This window comes from Leptopilina boulardi, unplaced genomic scaffold, assembly GCF_019393585.1.
Source record: "Leptopilina boulardi isolate dan_hultmark-lab unplaced genomic scaffold, ZJU_Lbou_2.1 LbouV2_408, whole genome shotgun sequence".
NCBI lineage: Eukaryota > Metazoa > Arthropoda > Insecta > Hymenoptera > Figitidae > Leptopilina > Leptopilina boulardi.
In genome coordinates this window covers 2224192-2236257 of record NW_026137983.1, presented here as the reverse complement: position 1 = coordinate 2236257, position 12066 = coordinate 2224192, and the positions used below count along the sequence as shown (strand labels likewise).

Genomic DNA, 12066 nt, shown 5'->3' with positions numbered 1-12066 from the left:
CTGTCTCTACATCGCAAAGTTAACGCAAAACGCACAAAGGATCTCTTCAGATCTGTTGATTTCAACCAATCAGGCGATTGCAGGGGATTTCTCAATCGCCTGATTGATTGAAATCTATTCTGCTAATCTGCACCATGTGATTGTACCCTTAGTGCATTTTGTGTCTTGCGTTATCTTTACAGTGTAAACCATCTTTAATTGTGCATTGAAAAAAGGTTGTAGGAACTTCCATCACCCGTATCCGACTTGCGTATATCCGATTCAGTTGTGCTTAGGCCTTAATATGTAAAGCACTCATGATTGAAAGGTTGTGATTGCCCCTACTCACCATTTGTCATAATTCTCGTCAACTACCGCACCCTGCTCAAGTTAAAATTTAGTGACTTTATTGTTAAAATTAAAAGTTACTATAAAGTCACTAAATTTACACTAGAGCAGGGTGCGGTAGTTGACGCGAATTATGACAAATGGCGAGTAAGGACAATGGCAACCTTCCGATTTTCTGTTTAAGGGCCATAATGTATGTTTCGCGAACGAGATGAATGCGTTAGAAAAGGGCAGAGATATATTTGTGTCCTTTTTTTTATCATATGAGTAAATTTAGTGTCTCTTTTACTCTTGTACGTTACCATGACAACTGACAGGGCTGAAAAAACTTGTACAAGAAATAAAAATTATAACCAATTCAAATTTGAACGTTATTCATTTATGTCACATTCATATTAAGATATAAGTGAAAGTTAGGCTGAATTCACAATTGTTCCTTTGAAAATTCGATCAAATTCGAATTCGAGACTATTGAATTTTAGCCAATATACAATTTGTATAAATTGAAATCTATTGACAAGTTCAAATTATACGTTTGTAAATTAGACCCTATTATCATTAGGTTAGGTCACGTCCTAGACTTAAGGTGCTTATATACCTCAAATTTCGATCAGATGAACATTATTTCTGGACCGTGAAAATGCGTGAAAAGTCATTTTCACGGCGGGTATTTTTGAATTGTTTTAAACAAAAAATGTTTTTTTAAGAAATATAATATTAAATAATTGTTTTAATATGTAAGAACACTTTAAAATAGTGATAGAGAGATGATTTGATTAAAAAATTTAGCAAATTTCGCTTTAAAACGTTTTTTGCTACAAGAAAGTGTAAAATGACGATGTTTGTGAAATGGTTTGTACAGTGCTTCTTCCTTGTGAGTGTCTCTCAGAGTTTTGTTTATGTTATGTCGTTTCTTTTTAACTTGTAATAAATAATGAGTGCTGAAAATAAATCGGTAAGTTGAAATGTTTATCAAATAAATTTAAATTCTACTAATTGTTTCGAATAACTGAAAGAAACATGTACACATGTACACTGTACAAACCATTTCACAAACATCGTCATTTTACACTTTCTTGTAGCAGAAACGTTTTAAAGCAAAATTTGCTAAATTTTTCAATCAAATCATCTTTCTATCACTATTTTAAAGTGTTCTTACATATTAAAACAATTATTTAATATTATATTTCTTAAAAAAACATTTTTTGTTTAAAACAATTCAAAAATACCCGCCGTGAAAATCACTTTTCACGCATTTTCACGGCCCAGAAATAATGTTCATCTGATCGAAATTTGAGGTATATAAGCACCTTTAAAGGAAGTATATTTCCGTTAGATCCATGAAATAGTCAATGAGCTGAATTCTTGTACTTTATTATCCGCTTAAAAGCGGGCAATGAATTTAAATTCAAATTAAATTTGAGTCTTATTTTATTATCTATTATAAATAATAAATAAATTGTAGGATATTAAATAAATAAACACTTATTTGATTGGAAAAACCTCTTTCGAGTTCCCTGGAAAATTTTACTAGAAGCAGACGCCAGACATCACAGGTTATTTTACAATCCTTTCTTTAAAAAAACAGTGGTGCACTGAACTCGATAAATCTCGAAATAAGGAACTCGAAAAATATCGAAATAAGGAATGAGCATTGAGAATGTGAAATCTTAATAGAAAGGCGAAACGTATACCAAGATTAGAAATGTGTAGGTGGAGCTGCAGTCGCTTCTTTCATAAATGAAAAATAAGCGCTATTATTTGAATTTATCAGCTTATTTGTTTCTGAATACGTCAAAATTATTTAGATTAATTGATAGTTTTAAATCAACAGATTGAAATGAAAAATTAATCATTTCAATATAATTTAATATATTGCGTTTTTGTTCATTATTCATTAAAAAGATAATATCAAAATTATTATTACTCTTCCTATGACAAATGAATTAAAAAATAACTCTATAATAATTTAAATTTTTTAATTTTTCAAAATAATAATTTCATTAAATAAAATTTTTAAAATATAAATAAATTGAAATATAATTTTTTCATTAATTTTGCATGCGAAGAATTATGAATATTAATAATTAAGTTTGATTTAACAATTGAATAAATAGCTCACAAAATTTCAAAATGAATCAATAGTCATTTTTTTGTAAAAAAAAGAGTTGATTTTACAAGTTGAAAATGAAAAAAATAAAATAAAATTGAAAAATAAATTAATTTTATGGTTCATTCAATTCAATTTAAAAATTGATTTAATTGAAGTTGGAGATCCATTTTTTTTTTGAAAATATATAAAGATATTAAACAATTTTTCATGAATAGAAAATATAATTACAAATTAATTGCATAAAAATTGAATTGATTATTTAAAATTTATTATATAATATATATTATTCAAGTTGGAAATTATATTAGAAGGTAAATTATTATTTTCATTAATTAAAAAATTTGAAAATCAACTTAAATTCAATATTTTGAAATTAAGAATGGGAGCAGGCGGCGCTAGTTATGGGAAAAGTATACACCTATGCATCTATGGATTATGCTTTACACCTTAAAGGCCAACGCACAATAATTCACAAAACTATTGTGCGTTGGGCTTAACTTTCGCGAAGTTATTCTGCTAGTTTAAGTGACTGTTGGTGTTGCTGTTGTGTTATTAATATGTATATTTAAAAATATCGTCAAGTAGTGATATATTTTTGAAGATAATTTAAATAATATAAACATTCATAATTTTTATATTAAAAATCGATTGAAATATTAAAACGTTTCGGTGTACACTTTGAAAATAATAAGTCGAGCATATAATTTTAATGATTAGACCTGGCTGGATGACACGAGTAACGATCATAAAATGAATTATATTGATTCACCACAATGCTTTATACGTTTATATTAGTTATTTTTTTTAAATCAAATTACAAACGGTGTATATAACAAGTTTCAATTACGAGATGCATGACCGAATGTTGTCAACCGATTGAGGTTAATGAATTTATTGAATTTGAATTTCAAAAGCTCTCGAAAATTTATTCAACAAATATATAAAATGTATCCACAATGACATATATAGGTATGTGGAAAACCTTGTTAAGAAACACCTCCATGAAGTTGGCGCCAACTTCATGGAGGTTAAGAAACTCTAATTTTTTAATAATTGTTATTTTACTATATGCAGTCATATATAACAAAAAAAAATGTTTCCATGAAACCTAATTTAAATCTATAATAAAATGGTGATAATTTGATTTTTGAATTTTAAAATATATATGTATATACACATATCTCAAAAGTAAATTTAAAAGCGTACTTTGTAAATGGAACTCGTTGAATTGTCATGTGGAATTAATGGAATTCAAATTTTTCACATGCGAGTTTTATAGGTTATGTTCGGACATAGTCGTTACGAGAAAAGGACATACCTGTAGCTAGTATTGTGTATACCATCGATTTCAATTTTATGACCTCGTAAATTTATTGTGGACCACACAGTGCATCATAACCGAAACGGCTGACTTTGAAAGCGTTTTCTTCAACGCAATCCCTCTCTAGCGAGCCTTTAGTGCGCCAACAGGGGCCAAAAAGAAAGAACGACGACAAGAGAAAAACAATATTTTATTCGTCTTTTCTACCAAGCAAATTCACTGTTGCATCTTATAGAGGCACTTGGACGAGAATCAAGAGTAAAGAAAGTAGATTGGCTTTTTATGGAAAATTCACATTTACTTGGATGGGCCGAAAACAAGGAAAATTGATTATTTATTGCCCAAATGCGGAAAAGTGGTTTATATGCTCTTCGAAATGAATAATATATCGCAGTTACGTTGATCGAATGCCATACATCATATATTTGATTTATTTTCAACCAACACTGAGAAAAAATGTTTAGTCAGAGCAACCAAAATTTTGTTGGTATTTAAGCAACCAAACCAATTTGTTTGAATCAACCAAAAAAATTGGTTGAGTGTTTTTTGTTGGCATAACAAAAATGTTTGGTTTGCTCAACCAAATTTTTTTTTGTTAGGTCAACAAAAATGTTTGGTTGATCAAACAAACAGTTTTTTTTGTAAAATTCAAAATTTTATTCTACCTTCTTTCTTTTTATCTTTTTATTTATTTCATTATTTATTTATTATCAATTTAACATTGAATTTATATTTATCCAATTGAAATATTTGTGGACTTTGAAAAATCTCATCTCCGCCTGGGATCGAACCTCTGTTTTAAAACTGAAGATCGGGAGCTCTGACCACTGGACTACCCATCCTTTTGGGAGATTTAAACTAACTGTTCTTTTAAGCTATGAGCTGAGAGCGAATCAAATTAATTGGTTGTCGCAACCAAATTTTGGTTAGGACAATAAACGATCATTTGGTTTTTTAGACCAAACTATTTTATTGTGTTAACCAAATTATTTTGTTGTAACCAAATTTTTGGTTGAGATAACTCTACGAATTTGTTTCAGCCAACCAAAATTTGGTTACAAGGAACCAAAATTGCCTAACCAAACAATAATTTTGTCGCAAACACTAAATTTTTTTCTCAGTGAACTAATTTATAAATTCATAATCATAATTATCATTCTTCTGTTTTGTTTAAATTATTTTGCTACATGTATATGAGGCAAAATTCCTGAAATGTCCGAACAAAAAATTAAAAGTTCTCGAATTTAATCCATACTTTTCTAAAATGTTGTTATTGTTGGTGAAAGTCTAAAAATCAATTATTATTGAATTTAATAAAATAGTTTTTGAATTACAACGTTTTTAATTTTTGACTTTTGAAAAAAAAAATTTTTTTCAATGTACAATATTTATAAGTAGAATGCATAAAAGTTAACATATATATAATGATTTTTAAAGCTTTTTTGACGAGCTACACGCTGTTAATAAAATTTTTTTTTTAAATAACATTTGACCTTGAAATTCAAGGTCAAAATGTTAATTTACGTTTATCTCAAAATCGGATTTTTTAAAATTATTTTTAACTATCCTAATGGAAAGCTCGACTAATTTCCTACAAAACATGTAATTTTCAGAGTGGGATCTTTTAAACTTTTTGGAATATTAATTAATTAATTAATTAATTAATTAATGTTTATAACAAATCAAATATTTTACAAACGAATAAAGTTACCGTAATTCTGAAGTTAGTAATTGAAAGTTAACGTAATTCCGCATCCAACGAGCCCTATATGAAGTATTTTGGATAAGTAGATTCTTAATAAACAATTAGTTAACATTGCAATTGTTTATTAACAATCTACTTATCCAAAATACATCATATAGGGCTCGTTGGACGCGGAATTACCTTAACTTTCAATTACTAACTTCAGAATTACCATAACTTTATTTGTTTGTAAAATATTTCATTTGTTATAAACATTAATTAATTAATTAATTAATATCTCAAAAACTTTAAAAGATCCCACTCTGAAAATTACATGTTTTGTAGGAAATTAGTCAAGCTTTCCATTGAGATAGTTAAAAATAATTTTAAAAAATCCGATTTTGAGATAAACGTAAATTAACATTTTGACCTTGAATTTCAAGGTCAAATGTTATTTAAAAAAAAATTTTATTAACAGCGTGTAGCTCGTCAAAAAAGCTTTAAAAATCATTATATATATGTTAACTTTTATGCATTCTACTTATAAATATTGTACATTGAAAAAATTTTTTTTTTTCAAAAGTCAAAAATTAAAAACGTTGTAATTCAAAAACTATTTTATTGAATTCAATAATAATTGATTTTTAGACTTTCACCAACAATAACAACATTTTAGAAATGTATGGATTAAATTCGAGAACTTTTAATTTTTTGTTCGGACATTTCAGGAATTTTGCCTCATATGTAATTGATAAATTTGATAATAATTTTTCATTTGATAGATACAGTGCCAAGACAAAGGGTTACATTGGAGAAAAAGGATTTTAGACTAGGATTTAAGACTGAAATATTCGAAAAAGCGAAACAGTGGCTTAGCATCGTCGAGGATTACGTACATGGTTTGGAAAAGATAGGTTATGTGGATGAATGGAGAAGGAAGGATGAAGATGGGACAAAAGGATCTAACGGGATGGGAGAGGGAACAGTATCGTCCTTTCGTCAGTCCTCTGAAAAATAAGCTTTACCCCCCATCCCCCGTATCTTCTCATACAATCTTTCTCTCCGGCACAATTTCCCGCGCACAAAAGCTTTTTCGCGAATCGCGCAGAAGCACAATCGCGGAATCCAATTTAATAATAGTTTTCTCTCGCAAGGAATAAGCGCAATCGAAATCGACGAGAGAACTCGGATCTGGAGAAAGAAACTCGAGATTCTTTAACCCTCATTTTTCTTTTTCGATAGATATGTCAACCTATATATATATATATATATACTTGCTTCTCCAAAAAGAACACACGAAATAATTTCTTAAAATGACAATGATTTTCGCGATACACGCAATGATAAAAAATTTATTTGATTCAATTAATTCAAATTAATTGAAAAATAATTGCTTGGATCAAATATTTTTTATTAACGCGCCGATCACATGCGGTGCGGGTTCTCAAAAGGCCCAGGTACTGGAGTTATACAATGATCATTTTGCTGGATAAACCTATGCATTTAAAAAGATTTAAAGATTTAAGTTTAAAGATTTTCATCTCAAAAACAAAAAATAATGCCAATGCTGAAAATTTAAGAAAGTCTTCATTACACTATCAATTTCATTCATCATTTTTTTCAGGGTTGAGAAAAAGGGAGAACATGTTTAAAACATAAGATTAAATTTTTTTAAAAAAATAAATTAATTATAATTTAATAATTTTTTTCATAAATTTCATTATTTTTAGAGAAAAAAAAATTTTTAACTTTTTTTTGTATGATCAAAAGAACAAAAGTTATAGGAAAAAGAAAAAAAATGTTATAACAATTTTTAATGCAAATATTTCTAAAAATATAAAAAAATTTTAAATCAAAATTTACAAATTGAATTTTTTAAAATTATTTATTTTTTTTTTTTATTAAAATATTTGGTTATTTATTGTAATTAACAATTATTTCATATACATTAATTTTATTTTATTGATTCATATAATTAATTTAATACAAATAATATATTAATTATTGTTCATAAATTATTTTTTGAAAACAACAAATATTTCGATCAAGTAAATAATTTATTTATTCGAATATATATACACCTATAAAAAAGTTTTAATTTTTGTTTTAATACTTAATTGACTTATTAGAATTTAAAAACAAACAATTATATTATTTGTATTTGCAAGTTCAGAACCATTAAGGGCATCCGGGAGAAAATAATGGTTTTGTAGATTTCTTCTCATTTGAAAAAAATAGAAAATTTTAGGTTGTAATTTTTTGGAAATAATAGAGGAAGGTACCCTGCCAGGGGCTCTTCTCGGAATTTTGCATAATCTTGATAAATAATTATTGAAAAAAATGTTTAAACATTGGCAAAAAGGGGTTTCGTTAATTACTTCTCATCTTTAAAGGATAAAGTATTTCGAGTTGGCATTTGGAGGAATAATAGAGGAAGGGTCACTGAGTGGGGCTCTTCTCCATTTTTGGAATAATATTGTGAGGAAATTATTTTATTAAAGATTTAAAGTGGAGTAATTTGTGGTAAGTTAGTTCAGCAGCGGCCACTAGCTAGAATTGGCGCCACCTTCTGGGCCACTGACACATAGATTCAATGTCTGTGTGCTCGCCTCCCCTACTGTCCCCACTTCTGTCAAAAATCCAACTTTTATAATCACGATTTTCAATACTTTTCAACAAAGTTACTTGTAAAAATGGAGATGATTCTTAATCAGCTCGCCCTCATCTAATTAATCCGACAAATCCGAACAAGATATTTCAAGTTATTTACGAGTAATATCTCGCGCGGGAAAACACTTTTAGGTTAGGGATTTTTCCCGGATGGCCTTAAGTCGAAAATTTTATTTTTTTTTTAGTAATCACTAATTAAATTTTTGCAAAATAATGATATATTTTTATATAAAATTATATATAAATAACAGATTTAATTACCATCCTTGTGTAATAACAAAATTTTAAATCCATCTTTGTATAAATTCTACTTTTCCAAAATTATTAGTTTAAATTTTTTTTAGAGAAATAACTATTTATTTTTGCCTGTTATATATATATAAATGAGTACACAAAAAAGTTTATTCAGCATAATACATAGTATGAACTAGAGAGCTATTATTAATTTATTATCAATAGGTTTTAAACTAGTTATATTTAAAAACTAATAAATATATAAAAATAAATCTCAAATATCTTTTGAAATTTTAGATTCATAATTAACGCTTACAGAATAAATTCAAAGTATTTATTTTAAAATTAAGTAAACGGAAAAAAGGCCACGATTTACCAACTGCGGTTAATGTAGGTATTTATCATAGCATCAGTCGGTAAAGAAGAAAAATAAAAACTACATTCGATAATGTACGAATCTATCTTATTTTTTAAGGTGGGAATAGTTAAGCAATTTTGCTCTTTACTTGAACTAAAAAAAAATTTTGTTTTAATACAATTAAATTCCTTATTAAGTCTTAAAAATTATAAAAGAAACTTTTCTTCTTTGCCTCAGATGCAAGAATAGTTGATAAAAATTTAATAATAGATTAAATATATTCTAATCATAATCCTAGGGCTCTTTTTTTTTCTAATAAATAATCATCGATATTTTTTTTCACTGCGAAGTATCGACTTGAAGAAACATAAAGTGGGTTTTAATGAAAATAAATCATAATTTATTAACTTTGAGAAATTGAGAGTAGACGTTTTAAAATGTACTGAAGGGAGGGGAAGGGATTTTTCTCCCAGATCGCTCCGATGGTCTTCGATTTTTTCTTGGTTCTTTCACGAAAATGGAGCGACATTTAATACAAGTCTTGGCGGCAGATGTAGCGCGGCATGGTGCTAATTTAAAATCCATCAGAGCAGTACTATATATATACCTGGTCGAATCCGCTCATCATTCTGTTTAGGTTTAATACGAAAATAATGCCTTAATCACGAGCAACCTTCTCTTTACATGTACGATCTTCACTTCTATATAGTATTTGTTGAAAGATTTACCAAAGATTTATACCAGCAGTGAAATTGAATTTTAAGTATTAAAATAAAATGCTTAAAAGTATCAAATTGATACTAAAAGTATGAAATTATTCCAAATTTTCATAACTATTTGATATACTTTTAGCGTCTATTTGATACTTTTAAATTAATAGTGATGCTGTTATTTTTGTCATACAATTTGGAATTAGAGTAATAGCATTGCAAATATTATATTTTAATACCTCACGCAATTTATTACAATAATATCATTAAATATTACGCGCATATGAAAATATTTAATGCAATTATTTTTTAAAATAATTTCATTAATTATTATTAATAATGTTATTTTTAATGAATATTTACCGAATAAGAAACGTTCGAATTAAATGATCAAAAGGATTTAAAAATGTCTGACTAAACATTGACTTAAACTACTTAAAATTTCGCCACAGTCTGAATACTAGTTTTTATTATAAGCTCAATGCAAGCAATATTATATATAATCTTTACAATTGTCGCTTTTATTGACCTTTTTCCTTCTTTAGTGAATTATTATTTGAAAATTAAAACTATTTTCAGTAAATCATGTTTCCTGCATCAGAATTTTAAAATTAGAAGTATACGGTTACAAAAGGAAATTAAATTGTATAGATAGAAGAGAAAAGAATTTACAATTGGACTTTTGTCGTGCTCATAAGACATTCTATATTGTTTTTAAGCTGTCTATGTTCTTTGGTGGCGCAGATCCAACGACCTTTAGTTATTGGTGTTATAAAGAAGACGCAAGCAATATTCGAAGACCCTATTCTCTGCAAACGCATTCAAGATACATGTTAGATATGTATGTTTTTGTAGCCAATATAGAGACCATTTTCTCAAATGCCAATAGCTTTGATTCTTTGATTTCGATATAAGAAAACGACATTCTATTTGATGATAATTAAGTTTTGAATACTCTCGTAATGACAGTTATAAACTTATTGGGAATTATTATTAAGCTATATCTATACTTTCTAAATCTGAATAAGTCACTTGTGACTAATTCAACTGCGCCGATTTGTTTATTAAATAAATTAGTTGCCTTTTAACTAATTTTTAGTCAAAAGTAACTAATTCAGATTTAGAGAGTAAATTAATGTTATGTTAACCTACTGTATTGTTGGTATAACCGGTACAACCAAACGAATGACTAAAGTAATATCCGTATGGTTAAAACAACCCAACACTATCCCGTGCAGAAATTATGGTCTGGGCCTCTCAAGGCCCTTCCCAGTACGCCTGAATTCTGGCAAGGGCCTGACATGGCAAACTGGCAAGGCCCTAGTAATGGCTTGAGACGGTTTTGCAAGGATTTGCCCTACTTAGGGATGAACTTGCCAGGGCCATGAGAGTTTTCCTGGGAATTACCCTATATTTTGTGACAAAAATAAGCATTCAGTGAAAAATGTACTACAGGCTTATAATCAGTTGTAATGAGTAATTGATTGAATCAGTAAGCAACAAAAACTTGTAACAAAACAAAAACAGAAGAATGCACAATTCTTGCCTGCACGGAAAGAAATTTAGTAGCAATATTTGATAAATCTGATAGGAAATTTTAGTATTCTCTTTTTCAAACGCGGAACATTTGGGTTTGATAACGAAAATCGGTATATTTTTACCAATAGTCTTTTTAGTAAATATATTCCAGAAATTGAAATTATTATTTCGTAAATTGATAAATTTATACGAAAAACCAGAAGTAAGTTAAATTGACGCGCACTTCGTTATTTACTAAATTTATATGAAAATTTGGAAAGATTATTTCGAAATTTGTTAAAACTATACTAAAAATTCGAAGTGGTTCAGTTGTGACATATGACAACAGAAACACCAACAGATTCTACGCCAAAGTTTTATCTCTTTCTGATCTCGAGGATAGACGAGGATATGAACTTATAAATGCACACACACATACACCTCATTGTTTTACATCGATTGGCTTATTTTTATTCCTAACCTATACTAACGATAATACGTATAACATTCGCAAAATAACGCTTCATATACAAATTTACGCTCATGTGAAAAACTGATGTGACCATTCTTATATACTAACCAGACACATTTTTCACCGCTTATGAGAAAGGTGAAATTATATCAAAACATGTTTAAAAATATAAATAAAAATCATTATTTATTGGGAAATAATTAAATATTTTATTATTTTTTGAAGAACAATTTTTTTACTGATTTATTGTAAAATCTTCGAAATTAATTATATAAAAGAAATTCAGGTCTGTATCAAGATAATAGTAAAAAGGGGCTTGTCTAAAGAGCTTCGTCAGTCTTCGTTACCACTCGGTGAGGATCGGGTAATTCCGAACGTTCAACTTCGGCAAATTTCGTCGAATCTCGTTAACTTTGATATTTCTTTTTCAATTTTCATATCAAATATATCAAAATCTGAAATAATTATATCATTTTATAGAATTCTAATTACGAAATTTGAAATATTTGGTTAGAAAAATTGATAAAGAGCTTATTAAAATTTGACATTTTTGTGTTTCAATAAAAAGATTTCAGATTTCGTAAATATTATATCAAATTTTCTTTCCAACTATATTAAATATTCTTATTTTAATCTCAATCATTCTTAAAAATAGTATC

General features: G+C 27.8%; 1 long non-coding RNA gene across 1 annotated transcript; it reads left to right on the top strand.

Annotated features, from left to right (window-relative positions):
- The first annotated feature begins 3186 nt into the window (after positions 1 to 3186).
- LOC127289429 (uncharacterized) lies at positions 3187 to 6925 on the top strand. Its single transcript, XR_007844162.1, has 3 exons — positions 3187 to 3409; positions 3712 to 4154; positions 6228 to 6925. It is a non-coding gene; the product is annotated as an uncharacterized LOC127289429 (long non-coding RNA).
- Positions 6926 to 12066: the final 5141 nt, after the last annotated feature.